This window comes from Solanum stenotomum, chromosome 7, assembly GCF_019186545.1.
Source record: "Solanum stenotomum isolate F172 chromosome 7, ASM1918654v1, whole genome shotgun sequence".
NCBI lineage: Eukaryota > Viridiplantae > Streptophyta > Magnoliopsida > Solanales > Solanaceae > Solanum > Solanum stenotomum.
In genome coordinates this window covers 22499604-22511845 of record NC_064288.1, presented here as the reverse complement: position 1 = coordinate 22511845, position 12242 = coordinate 22499604, and the positions used below count along the sequence as shown (strand labels likewise).

Sequence of the window (12242 nt, the reverse complement as noted above, 5' to 3'; positions counted from 1 at the left end):
CAAAATGTACAGAATGTCAAAAGAAAAAATATAAACAAAAAAAAAGGGAAATAAAACGTACGAAAAAAATAAATTAAAGATTAATTTTATTTAAGGAAAAGAGTAACAGAAACTTTTAATAGAAAGTCAAACAAATATTATAAAAAGAAAACATGAAAAACAAGAAGAAAAATTACTTAATTATAGAAATTTAAGAAGAGAGAGAAGGAAATAAAAAATAATAATCAGCAAACAACATACAGAGACAGAGAAGGATCAAAACAAAAAAAGGAAAAAAGAGGAAAAACGTACTACACTCAAGAAAACAAAAAGAAAAACTTTCCATTTTTATTTCATTAGCCTCTTAAAAATTCACCAACACATTCATATTCTTTTCCTTTCTCATTATTATTTTTATACAAATACCATACATATACCACCACACATACCTATAAAATTTGTGGGTATTCTAATTAAGCTTCCGTTAGGATTTTGCGGTATCCACTTTACCTTACCTTTCTATTTATTTATTTATGGAATTTGATATAATTTTATGACAAGTTCTTTTTATATTTTGTTTCCTTCATGAATTCGATTGGAATGATTAATGTGTTAGTTGTTCTATCTCTATTTCATGAATAAGTTAGCTTTAATCGATGATTTTTTTTATTTATTTGTTAGTTGTGATCTCTTAAAAAATAAATAAACATCTATTATAAAAAAGGTAGAAACCGAAGAAACAAAAGATGAAAGTGAATAAAAAGTAATAATAGTAAAAATTAGAGAATAGGTAAAAAAAAAAAGGGAAAACAAAACTTAACCAAAAATTATTTAAATGAAAAAAGAAAAAGAGAAACATTTTGTTAGACAAAAATAAAATAAAAGTAAGAAGAAGAAGAAACAGAATGTAAAAATTAAAATTAAAAAAAAAATAAAAATGAAAGTATAAACTACAAAAAATAACGTGCAAAAAAAAATAGAAGAAAATTAGAAAAAGAAACATTTTGTTAGGAAAAAATAAAAAAATAAAATAAAAATAAAAGTGAGAAGAAGAAGACATAGAATGAAAAAATAATTTAAAAAAAATAATAAAAAATGAAAGTAAAAAGTACAAAAAATAACGTGCAAAAAACAAAATAGAAGAAAATAAGAAAAAGAAAAATTTCAAGAAATTGGTCTCAACCTCTTTAAACATTTTCTTTTTCTAAAATTATTCCTAAATCCCGTAGAAGTTTACCTCCTATTGTAATTCAAATATCGACTCCCATTAAAACGACAATACTAAAATTCTCCTTACTCTAAAAAAATCTAAATAAGACAGTTACAATAAATCAAAGAAGGTGGGACATAAGTAAATGTATAGCTGATGAGTATACTATATCCAAAAACTAAGTCAAGCCAAGATATAAGTCAATGAAGCAACTGTGCTAGAAACACGGGACTCGAGGGGTGCCTTACACGTACCCATGATTCTAGCAGACATCTACCGCGCTTTGACAATTTGCAAGAATGGAGGAGATTACTTTGAGGGATGCAATATGTTACTACAACTATGGATGATTGAGCACATTCGTCATCACCCTTATGTAGTGGACTTCAAAGTAGAATGGAATGATTACATTGGGGGCCACAAGGAAATAATCAAAGATCATGGTTTTCCGGAGGGTATTGAGGCTTGGAAGAAATACCTCAATAATCTGACTGCTGACAAGATTGTGTGGAATTATCATTGGTTTCCATCAGCCGAGGTGATATACATGTCTACCTTTCGATCATTCATCGTCCTAATGGGCCTTCGAGGTGTCCAACCTTACATGCCACTTAGAGTTATGCGACAACTTGGTCGACGCCAGTTTTTACCACCTAATGAAGATATGCGGGAATTCATGTATGAGTTTCATCCCGAGATTCCTTTAAGGAAATCAGAGATATTCAAGATTTGGGGGGGATGCATGCTCTCAAGTCCTCACGATAGGGTGGAGGATCGCACCAAGGGTGAGGTGGACCAAGCATACTTAGAATGGGTTCATGATCAACCCCCTCCTAAGGTATTGCCAGAAGGATCGGTGAAAGGACCTGTAGATCGAGAAGCAGAAATTGAGGTTAGGATTAAGCAAGCTCGCCTCGAAGTTGAAAGAAGCTATAGATCTACTCTGGATGTCCTGAGTAATGACCTGAAGAATGCTAAAGAGGAGTTGGCCCAACGTGATGCTATATTTGAAGTGAGAGTTAGAAAACATCGTTCTACCATTCTGACCTTACAAGAAGACTTGGGCATTGTCACAGGCGCTATGGAGCAACAAGAGGATGAGTATAAAAAAGAAAAGGTCCAGCTTATCTGCACACAGTCTAAACTCCAGAATCAAGTTAAGGCTTCTATGGAACGGGAAAGGGAAATAGCAAGGCGTTTTAGTGTATATCAGGCAGAATGTGAGGTTGAGAGAGGTCAAAGGATAGCCGAGCGAGATGCACTCCACCTTCAAATTGAAGAGCTCCAAGAACAGAGGGAGAATTTGACGCATGAAGTCAATACTACTCGACATTGGTTACAGAATTGTTATGACAATATGAATGAAGCCAGAGATCGAGTTCTTCAACTCAGGGATGCACTCAATGATGTTTATGCTGGTTATCTTCACCAGAATGATGAGAGGTTGGGCCGCCAGGCACGTGTTCTTGCCCCATATCTACCAAAGGCCTTGGCTAGGATTTATAAGGGTCTTGGGGATGATTAAGATCTGAGGATTTAGTTTCTTTCCGAGTCTGTTTTCTTTTCTTAGTTATTAGTTGTTGCTTTTATTTATTTATATTTTCGTTAATCATGTTGAGTCTATCTTAGTCTTAGCTACTTCTATTCTCATGTTTTATTCAAATCATTGTGTTAAGAATATTTGAAAATGAATGAAAATGATTTACTTTGGGTCAACTCATGTACATTTATTATTCTAAAAAAAAAAAAAAAAAAATATATTATTATCTTTCACGAACTACGTAATGATCTGATTCATGTTCAACATGATACGTAGGCAACCCTCAACGGGTTCGATCGAAATGCGTTTCAAAATTATTTAAATAAGTAAAATATAGGACTAAGAGACATAATCAAGTCGTCTAAAGCCGGGATGAAACATAAAAGCCTTCCGAAACTCATTTTAGAAACATAAATAATTTAGGTGCATAACATACAACGTGTGATTATCGTTTGCAAAACACTAAACCCTAACATGTTTGTGTTTTTTTGTAAGAGAAGAGAAAAAAAAAAGAGTTTTAAGGTGGTTGGTTTGTGATTAGAGCTGGCATCTCATCAATACTACACCAGATCAAAAGGGAAAGGGAAGATGACGCGCAAGGAGGGAATAGAGTCGGGAAATGACGACGTCCAAATAGTTGCACAAGAATCGGTGTCTGTGGAAGAGGTAAAAATGTTGCGACAACAAATGGCCGAAATGTATGAAGCTTGGATGAATGGGCAAGCTCCTCCATCTTCGATTCGGGAATACCTGAATGCGAATATGTCATTCCCTATCCAAGTATCGACCAATGATCCAATTTATCCACCTGGATTCGGCCCCTACACCAACACATCGAACGTCGCTGAAACTTCTACAGTGCGTCCCTTGAATACACCTATGATGAGTAACCCGCTATTTGTGCCAACTGCACCGACTAATAGCACTTCAAATCCAACAGTGGTGCCCAAATCCAACAATGATCCTTCATTCCAAGTTCTTCATGACCATGGCTACACCCCTGAAGAGGCCCTTAAAATTCCAAGTTCTTATCCCCAGACTCATCAATATAGTTCCCCCTTCAAAATTGAGAAGATAGTTAAGAATGAGGAGCATGAAGAAATGGCTAAGAAAATGAAGAGTTTGGAACAAAGTATAAGAGATATGCAAGGACTAGGGGGCCATAAAGGCATCTCATTCAGTGATTTGTGCATGTTTCCCCACGTCCATTTGCCTACTGGTTTTAAAACCCCGAAGTTTGAGAAATATGATGGTCACGGAGACCCCATAGCTCATTTGAAGAGATATTGCAATCAATTGAGAGGTGCAGAGGGCAAGGAAGAGTTGCTCATGGCCTATTTTGGGGAAAGTCTAGTGGGAATTGCGCCTGAATGGTTCATAGATCAGGATATAGCCAACTGGCATACGTGGGATGATTTGGCTCGATGTTTTGTACAACAATTCCAATATAACATTGATATTGTGCCAGATCGCTCCTCACTTGCTAACATGAGGAAGAAGACCACGAAAAATTTTCGTGAATATGCCGTTAGATGGAGGGAGCAAGCTGCTAGGGTTAAATCATCAATGAAGGAGTCAGAGATGATTGACGTTTTTCTCCAAGCCCAAGAACCTGATTACTTTCATTACTTGCTTTCTGCCGTCGGGAAGACCTTCGCCGAAGTTATCAAGGTTGGGGAAATGGTGGAAAATGGCATCAAGTCTGGGAAGATCGTAAGCCAAGCTGCTTTAAAAGCCACAACACAAGCGCTTCAAAATGGTTCTGGAAATATTGGAGGGAAGAAAAGAAGGGAAGATGTAGCCACCGTTGTATCAGCACCTCGAACCTATGCCCAAGATAATCATACACAACACTACTTTCCTCCCCAAATTCCACAATATCCTGTCCCATATCCTCAATATCCCATTTTTAGCGCACAACCAATTGTTCCCCCTTCTTATCCGCAATGGCGTGCACCACTTCCTCAAAATCATCCATCACCCCCACAAATTCACCAAAATACAACTAGAATTCCTTTTCGTCCTAGAAAAGAATACAAGAAGGGAAATGGAGCTAAGGATGAGTTCACCCCTATTGGAGAATCATATGCTAGCTTGTTTCAAAAATTAAGAACGTTGAATGTTTTGAGTCCTATTGAAAGAAAGATGTCGAATCCTCCTCCGAGAAATCTTGATTATTCCCAACACTGCGCATATTGTTCTGATGCCCCAGGGCACAACATAGAAAGATGCTGGTACTTGAAAAAGGCAATTCAAGATTTGATCGATACTCGTCGAATTATAGTTGAAAGCCCAAATGGACCGAACATCAATCAAAATCCACTGCCCAGACATACTGAAACAAACATGTTAGAGATGATGAATGACCACGAAGAAGTTGCAGTCCCATACAAGCCAATCCTTAAGGTTGAAACTGGCATGGAAAGTTCAGCAAATGTCGTTGACTTAACAAAAATGATGCCTTCAGGGGCGGAAAGTACGTCTGAAAAGTTGACCCCATCAAGCGCACCCATCCTAACTGTAAAAGGAGCACTTGAAGATGTTTGGGCAAGTCAGAGAGAGGCAAGATTGGTTGTTCCAAGAGGGCCAGACAAGCCTATCTTGATCGTGCAAGGAGCCTATATTCCACCTGTGATCATTAGGCCAGTGTCCCAACTTCCAATGACTAATCCCAAGGCTGTCCCTTGGAATTATGAGCCTACCGTCGTGACATACAAGGGGAAAGAAATCAATGAAGAAGTAGATGAAATAAGAGGAATGACTCGTTCGGGAAGATGCTATGCCCCGACTGAATTAAGGAAAAATAAAAATGACCAAATGCAAGTTAAAAGTCCAGTCACTGAAGGGGAGGCAAAGGAGTTCTTAAGAAAGATGAAATTGTCAGACTACTCCATTGTGGAACAGTTAAGGAAAACTCCAGCCCAAATCTCTTTGTTGTCATTGTTAATACATTCAGATGAACATCGTAAAGCTGTAATGAAGATTCTGAATGAAGCACATGTTCCTAATGAAGTTACAGTGAGTCAGTTAGAGAAGATTGCTGGGAGAATCTTTGAGGTAAACCGCATCACCTTTTCAGATGATGAACTACCAGTGGAAGGTACGGGACATAACCAAGGCCTCCATATCACTGTAAAGTGTGAGCTTTCATATGTCACTCGAGTTCTAATTGACGGAGGGTCTGGGGCAAATATTTGTCCCTTGTCAACTCTACAAAAATTGAATGTTAATGTTGAAAGGGTACGACCCAACAACGTATGTGTCAGGGCTTTTGATGGGTCCAAAACAGATGCCATTGGGGAGATAGAGCTCATACTGAAAATAGGGCCTGTCGATTTCACCGTGAATTTTCAAGTGCTGAATATCAATGCATCCTACAATCTATTGTTGGGAAGACCATGGGTGCATAGAGCTGGGGCAGTCCCATCTACGTTGCATCAAATGATTAAGTTTGAATACGACCGACAAGAAGTGATTGTTCATGGTGAGGGGGATCTGTCAGTCTACAAAGACTCTTCCCTCCCTTTTATCAAGGCAAGTAACGATAATGAGGCATTGGTTTATCAAGATTTTGAGGTAGTGGTTGTTGAGCATATCCTCGAGGGGAATCTCATTTCAAAACCGCAACTGCCCATGGCATCCGTGATGATGGTAAATGAAATGCTGAAGCATGGTTTTGAACCAGGTAAAGGCTTGGGGATCTTCTTGCAAGGGAGAGCTTATCCGGTGAGTCCACGAAAGAGTCTGGGTACTTTTGGCTTAGGATACAAGCCTAAAGTCGAGGACAAAATGAAGGCCAAGAAGCAGAAGAGAGATGTATGGTCACTTACCAAGCCTATACCACCCATATACAAATCTTTCCTCAAGGCCCGCACAACAGAATCTTCTGAGTCACCACGCCCAGAGCCAGTGCTGGAGGTTCACGAAGAACTGATCAACTATTTTCAAGATTTATTTGTCGAGGCTGATATACTTGAACTCGGAGAAGGCACTAGTGACAGAGATGTGCAATTTATTGGTCCTGATGTCCAGCTGAACAATTGGGAAGCCACTCCTCTCCCCATTAAGAATGAGTCTTGGTAGTCTGCCTTGTTTTTCTTTTTGTCATCCGATTTATTCAAGGGTTGTAATTTGGATTTTGTCTCGTCGTTTTATTTCAAACTCTCTATTTTCCTTTTCAATAGGATGTAATTGTGTTTTTATTTCAGTCTAATATATTTATTTTGTTTTCTTCTATACAGTTCTTTCTATGCCGATTCTAGTGATATGACATGCATGCAGAATTTTTCACCGGATCTTAAAATCCAATCTAATCTTCGACCTAATCCTGAAATTATAAGTCAAGAAATCGAATATGATGAAGACGAGGTATTTGAAGAAGTAAGCAGGGATTTCAAATCTTTTGAGAATAAATCAAACCCAAATATGAGTGAAACTGAGACGATAAATTTAGGGGATCATGAAAATGTTAAAGAGACTAAGATAAGCGTACATGCTCGACATCAAAAAGAGGATATAATCTAGGCTCTATTTGATTACAAGGATGTTTTTGCATCATCTTATGATGAAATGCCTGGATTAAGCACTGACATGGTGGTTCACAAGTTGCCGATTGACCCTAAGTTCCCTCCAATAAAGCAAAAGTTGAGAAAGATTAAAACTGACATGAGTGTAATAATTAAAGAGGAAATCACAAAGCAACTTGAGGCCAAAGTCATTCGAGTCGCTCAATATCCTTCTTGGTTAGCCAATATCGTACCTGTCCCTAAGAAAGACGGCAAAGTTCGAATGTGTGTTGATTATCGTGATTTGAACAAAGCAAGTCCAAAAGATGACTTTCCTTTGCCCAACATGCATATTTTGTTGGACAATTGTACTAAACATGAGGTTGCATCTTTTGTGGATTGCTATGCGGGTTATCATCAGATTATTATAGATGATGAAGAAGCAGAAAAAACATCTTTTATCATACCATAGGGTACATATTGTTATCGAGTCATGCCATTTGGATTAAAAAATGCGGGTGCAACTTATATGAGGGCAATGACAACTATGTTTCATGATATGATGCATAAAGAAATCGAAGTTTATGTGGATGATGTGATCATTAAATCAAAAAACAGTCAAATCATGTGCAAGACTTAAGAAGATTCTTCGAAAGGCTTCGTAGGTATAATCTCAAGCTTAATCCTGCAAAATGTGTATTTGGAGTAATGTCAGGAAAGCTTTTGGGGTTTATAGTCAGTCGACGAGGTATCGAGTTAGATCCTTCAAAAATAAAAGTCATTCAAGAACTGCCACCTCCAAAGAATAAAACTGAGGTTATGAGCCTTCTAGGAAGGTTAAACTACATCAGTAGATTCATTGCTCAACTCACAACAACTTGCGAGCCCATTTTTAAGTTGTTAAAAAAGAATGCCACAGTCGAGTGGACCGAAGAATATCGAGAGGCTTTTGAAAGGATTAAGAATTACTTATCGAATCCCCCTGTGTTGGTTCCTCCCGAGCCGGGCAGACCATTGATATTATATATGTCAGTACTGGATAATTCTTTTGGATGTGTATTGGGTCAGCATGATGGCACTGGGAAGAAAGAGCAGGCCATTTATTACCTCAGCAAGAGATTTACCGTTTATGAATCGAAGTACACCCTTCTCGAAAGAACGTGTTGTGCCCTAACTTGGGTAGCACAGAAGTTGAAGCACTATCTTTCATCTTATACTACTTATCTTATTTCTCGTATGGATCCGTTACAATACATTTTTCAAAAGCCCATGCCCACGGGCAGGCTTGCGAAATGGCAAATATTACTCACAGAGTTTGACATTATCTATGTGACGCGGACCGCAATGAAGGCTCAAGCCTTGGCAGATCATTTGGCGGAGAACCCTATTGATGATGAATATGAACCACTTAAGACCTACTTTCCAGACGAAGAGGTATCATGTATCGATGAAGTTATTCATAATAAGGATCAAGGATGGAAGTTGTTCTTTGACGGTGCTGCTAACAAGAAGGGAGTTGGGATAGGAGCAGTTCTTATGTCTGAATCAGGGGAATATTTCCCTATAGCAGCCCAACTTAGATTCTATTGTACCAAAAATATGTCAGAGTATGAGGCTTGCATCTTGGGCTTGAGGTTAGCTGCTGACATGGGCATCCAAGAGTTGCTAGTGCTTGGAGACTCAGACTTATTGGTCCATCAAATTCAAGGAGAATGGGAGACTCGTGACCCAAAGCTCATACCATATCAACATTGTTTACAAGATCTTTGTCGACGGTTCGTGTCAATAAAGTTTAGACACATTCCTAGAGTTCATAATGAGATTGCTGATGCATTGGCAACTTTATCTTCGATGCTCCAACATCCTGACGAAGCTCATATCGACCCTTTGTACATACAGATTCGTGATCAACATGCTTATTGCAACATGGTGGATGAAGAATTTGACGGTAAACCTTGGTTCCATGATATTAAAACATATCTTCAGTTCGAAGAATGTCCTACTAATGCCACCAGTAATCAAAAAAGGACTATTCGGTGACTAGCTAGCGGTTTTTTCTTAAGCGGAGGCATATTATACAAGAAAACACCTGATTTGGGTCTTCTAAGATGTGTAAATGCTAAAGAGGCTTCAACAATCATAATTGAAGTACACTCAGGAGTTTGTGGACCTCACATGAATGGATATGTTTTGGCAAAGAAGATACTTCGAGCAGGTTATTATTGGCTCACCATGGAGCGGGATTCTATACGATTCGTTCGTAAGTGTCATGAATGTCAAATACATGGTGATTTGATACATTCTCCTCCCTCCGAGTTGCATGCGATGTCTGCTCCATGGCCTTTCGTGGCATGGGGAATGGATGTGATTGGACCAATAGAACCAAAAGCGTCGAATGGTCATAGGTTCATCCTGGTGGCCATTGATTACTTTACAAAGTGGGTGGAAGCAGTAACTTTCAAGTCAGTGACCAAGAAGGTAGTGGTGGATTTCATTCATTTCAACATCATCTGTCGATTTGGTATTCCAAAGGCAATTGTTACCGATAATGCTGCAAATCTCAACAGTCACTTAATGCAAGAGGTATGTCGTCAATTTAAGATTGAACATCGAAATTCGACTCCTTATCGCCCAAAAGCAAATGGGGCTGTAGAAGCCGCCAACAAAAATATAAAAAAGATACTTCATAAAATGGTGCAAAGTTCTCGACAATGGCATGAAAAGTTGCCTTTTGCTTTGTTGGGTTATCGCACTACAGTTCGTACGTCAGTGGGTGCCACTCCCTATTCGTTGGTATATGGGACTGAGGCAATCATACCTGCAGAGGTTGAGATTCCATCCCTGCGAATTGTTGTAGAGGCTGAAATTGATGATGATGAGTGGATCAGAACACGCTTGGAGCAATTAAGTTTGATTGATGAGAAGCGATTGACATCAGTATGCCATGGACAATTGTACCAGAAAAGAATGGCACGAGCATACAACAAAAAGGTGCGTCCCAGACATTTTGAAGAGGGTCAATTAGTGCTGAGACATATTCTGCCACACCAGGCTGAAGTCAAAGGCAAATTTTCTCCGAATTGGAAAGGACCATTCATTGTAAAGAAGGTATTATCCAATGGTGCTCTTTACTTAGCAGATATAGAAGGCAAGATGACAGAAATGGTCATCAATGCTGATGCTGTGAAGAGATATTATATATGATATGATATTTTGGTATTAGAAACCCTTATGTTTGGACTTGACATTTCAAAGGTTGATGTAATGGAAATTCCTTGTTCTGCGTCTAAGTATTAATTCATATGTTGTCACCCTTGTTGAGAGTTAATTTACTTCCTTGGTTCTTCTGCTTCCTTGGCTCTTCCATAAAAAATAAAAAATAAATAAAAAAAAAGAAAAAAAAGAAAATCAATCAACATGAACTACGTTTGACCTAATTCTTGTTTCAACAAGATACGTAGGCAACCCTGTCGTTGGGTTCGGTCTAACTAAACAAAAAATCCAAAATTCCATATTTATAAAAAACTTGGGCAAAGGTCATTTTTTTTTTTTTTTTAATTTTATTTTTTATTCTTTCTATCCCAAAGCTAAAGTCGATCCCATAATTTAAAGTCGTATTTGAGACTTCATCTTATCATTTCTTTCTAACCTTGTACAAAAGTTGGATAAAGACCTTTGGATCAACCTTTGAAGTGTCAAGAGTAAGTATGTTAAGGGTACAAATGATGAAACCATGAGAGAGTCTTATCGGTGAAAACCCTAATTGGGCATCATAAGGCGAATGCGAGTTGAGAGAAACAAAATGAGAGAGTCTTATTGGTGAAAACCCTAACTAGGCATCATAAGGCAAATGTGAGTTGGGAGAAACAAAAATGAGAGAGTCTTATTGGTGAAAACCCTAACTCGGCATCATAAGGCAAAGGTGAGCTGTGAAAAAAAAATAAAAAATAAAAAATGAGAGAGTTTTACTAGTGAAAACCCTAACTGGGCATCATAAGACGAATGTGAGTTGAGAGAAATAAAAATGAGAGAGTTTTACTGGTGAAAACCCTAACGGGCACCATGAGGCGAATGTGAGTTGAAGGATTCAAAGTGAAAGAGTTTTAGTGGCAAAAACCCTCGTGGACATCATAAGGCGAATAAGAGTTTGAAACTAGTTATGACTTCGTCAAATAGTTGGAACTCCACATCAAGATTAGATGATCAATAATGGTCGATGAATAGATTGGATGGACAAATCGGGTAATCAATTCAAATTGCATGTCATGATCAGTAGAGTCGGCTACCACACTCAGATAAGTTTTTCTTTCTTTCTCTTTATAAAAGAGTGTCTTCATCGAATCATTTTCTGCTATTCTCGTGTAGTATATATTTTTCTTTCACTTTTCATCGCTTTGTTTCATATGTCCTTGAGTCAAGTTTATGTCAAGAAAGTAAGAAAGGATTTCAAGACTTGTTACCAATTCTAAATTTGTACAATGCAAAGCATCAGGCCAATGAGTTATCATCTGTCGGCAAGTTTTGGATTCAGAAGAAGTCCATGATTTGATGAAGGGTAAACAACGAGTGTTATGACATAAAGGCAGATATTGGATTTAAGTCCCTCAAAATGAGCAAATTTGGGTGAAAATACAATCAATCAATAACGAGCATTGGGCGGTTGGAGAAATGTAAACACGATAAGTACTTGAGCAATCCTCGTCAAAAGGCAGAACCATAAACCAACCACCACGTTTTTAAACTCACAAATTTTCTTAGTTGAAGCAGGGGCACAAGTTATTTCGAGATCAAAGATCCAAAAACCTAGATGTTTAATTTAGTCTACGAAGAGCTAAATGGCAACATTGCACACGAATTATAGTCCATATTGGGTAAGTGTTTGTTTGTCTTATTAGTCTATGGAACGTATTATAGCAAGGACCCTCCTGAATAATGGGACGTAGTATAGCAAGGACCCTCCTGAATAATGGGACGCAGTATAGCAAGGACCCTCCTGAATAATGGGACG

At 38.1% G+C, this 12242-nt stretch overlaps 1 pseudogene; it reads left to right on the top strand.

Annotated features, from left to right (window-relative positions):
- Nucleotides 1–5087: 5087 nt before the first annotated feature.
- LOC125870760 (uncharacterized) lies at nucleotides 5088–10438 on the top strand (annotated as a pseudogene).
- Nucleotides 10439–12242: the final 1804 nt, after the last annotated feature.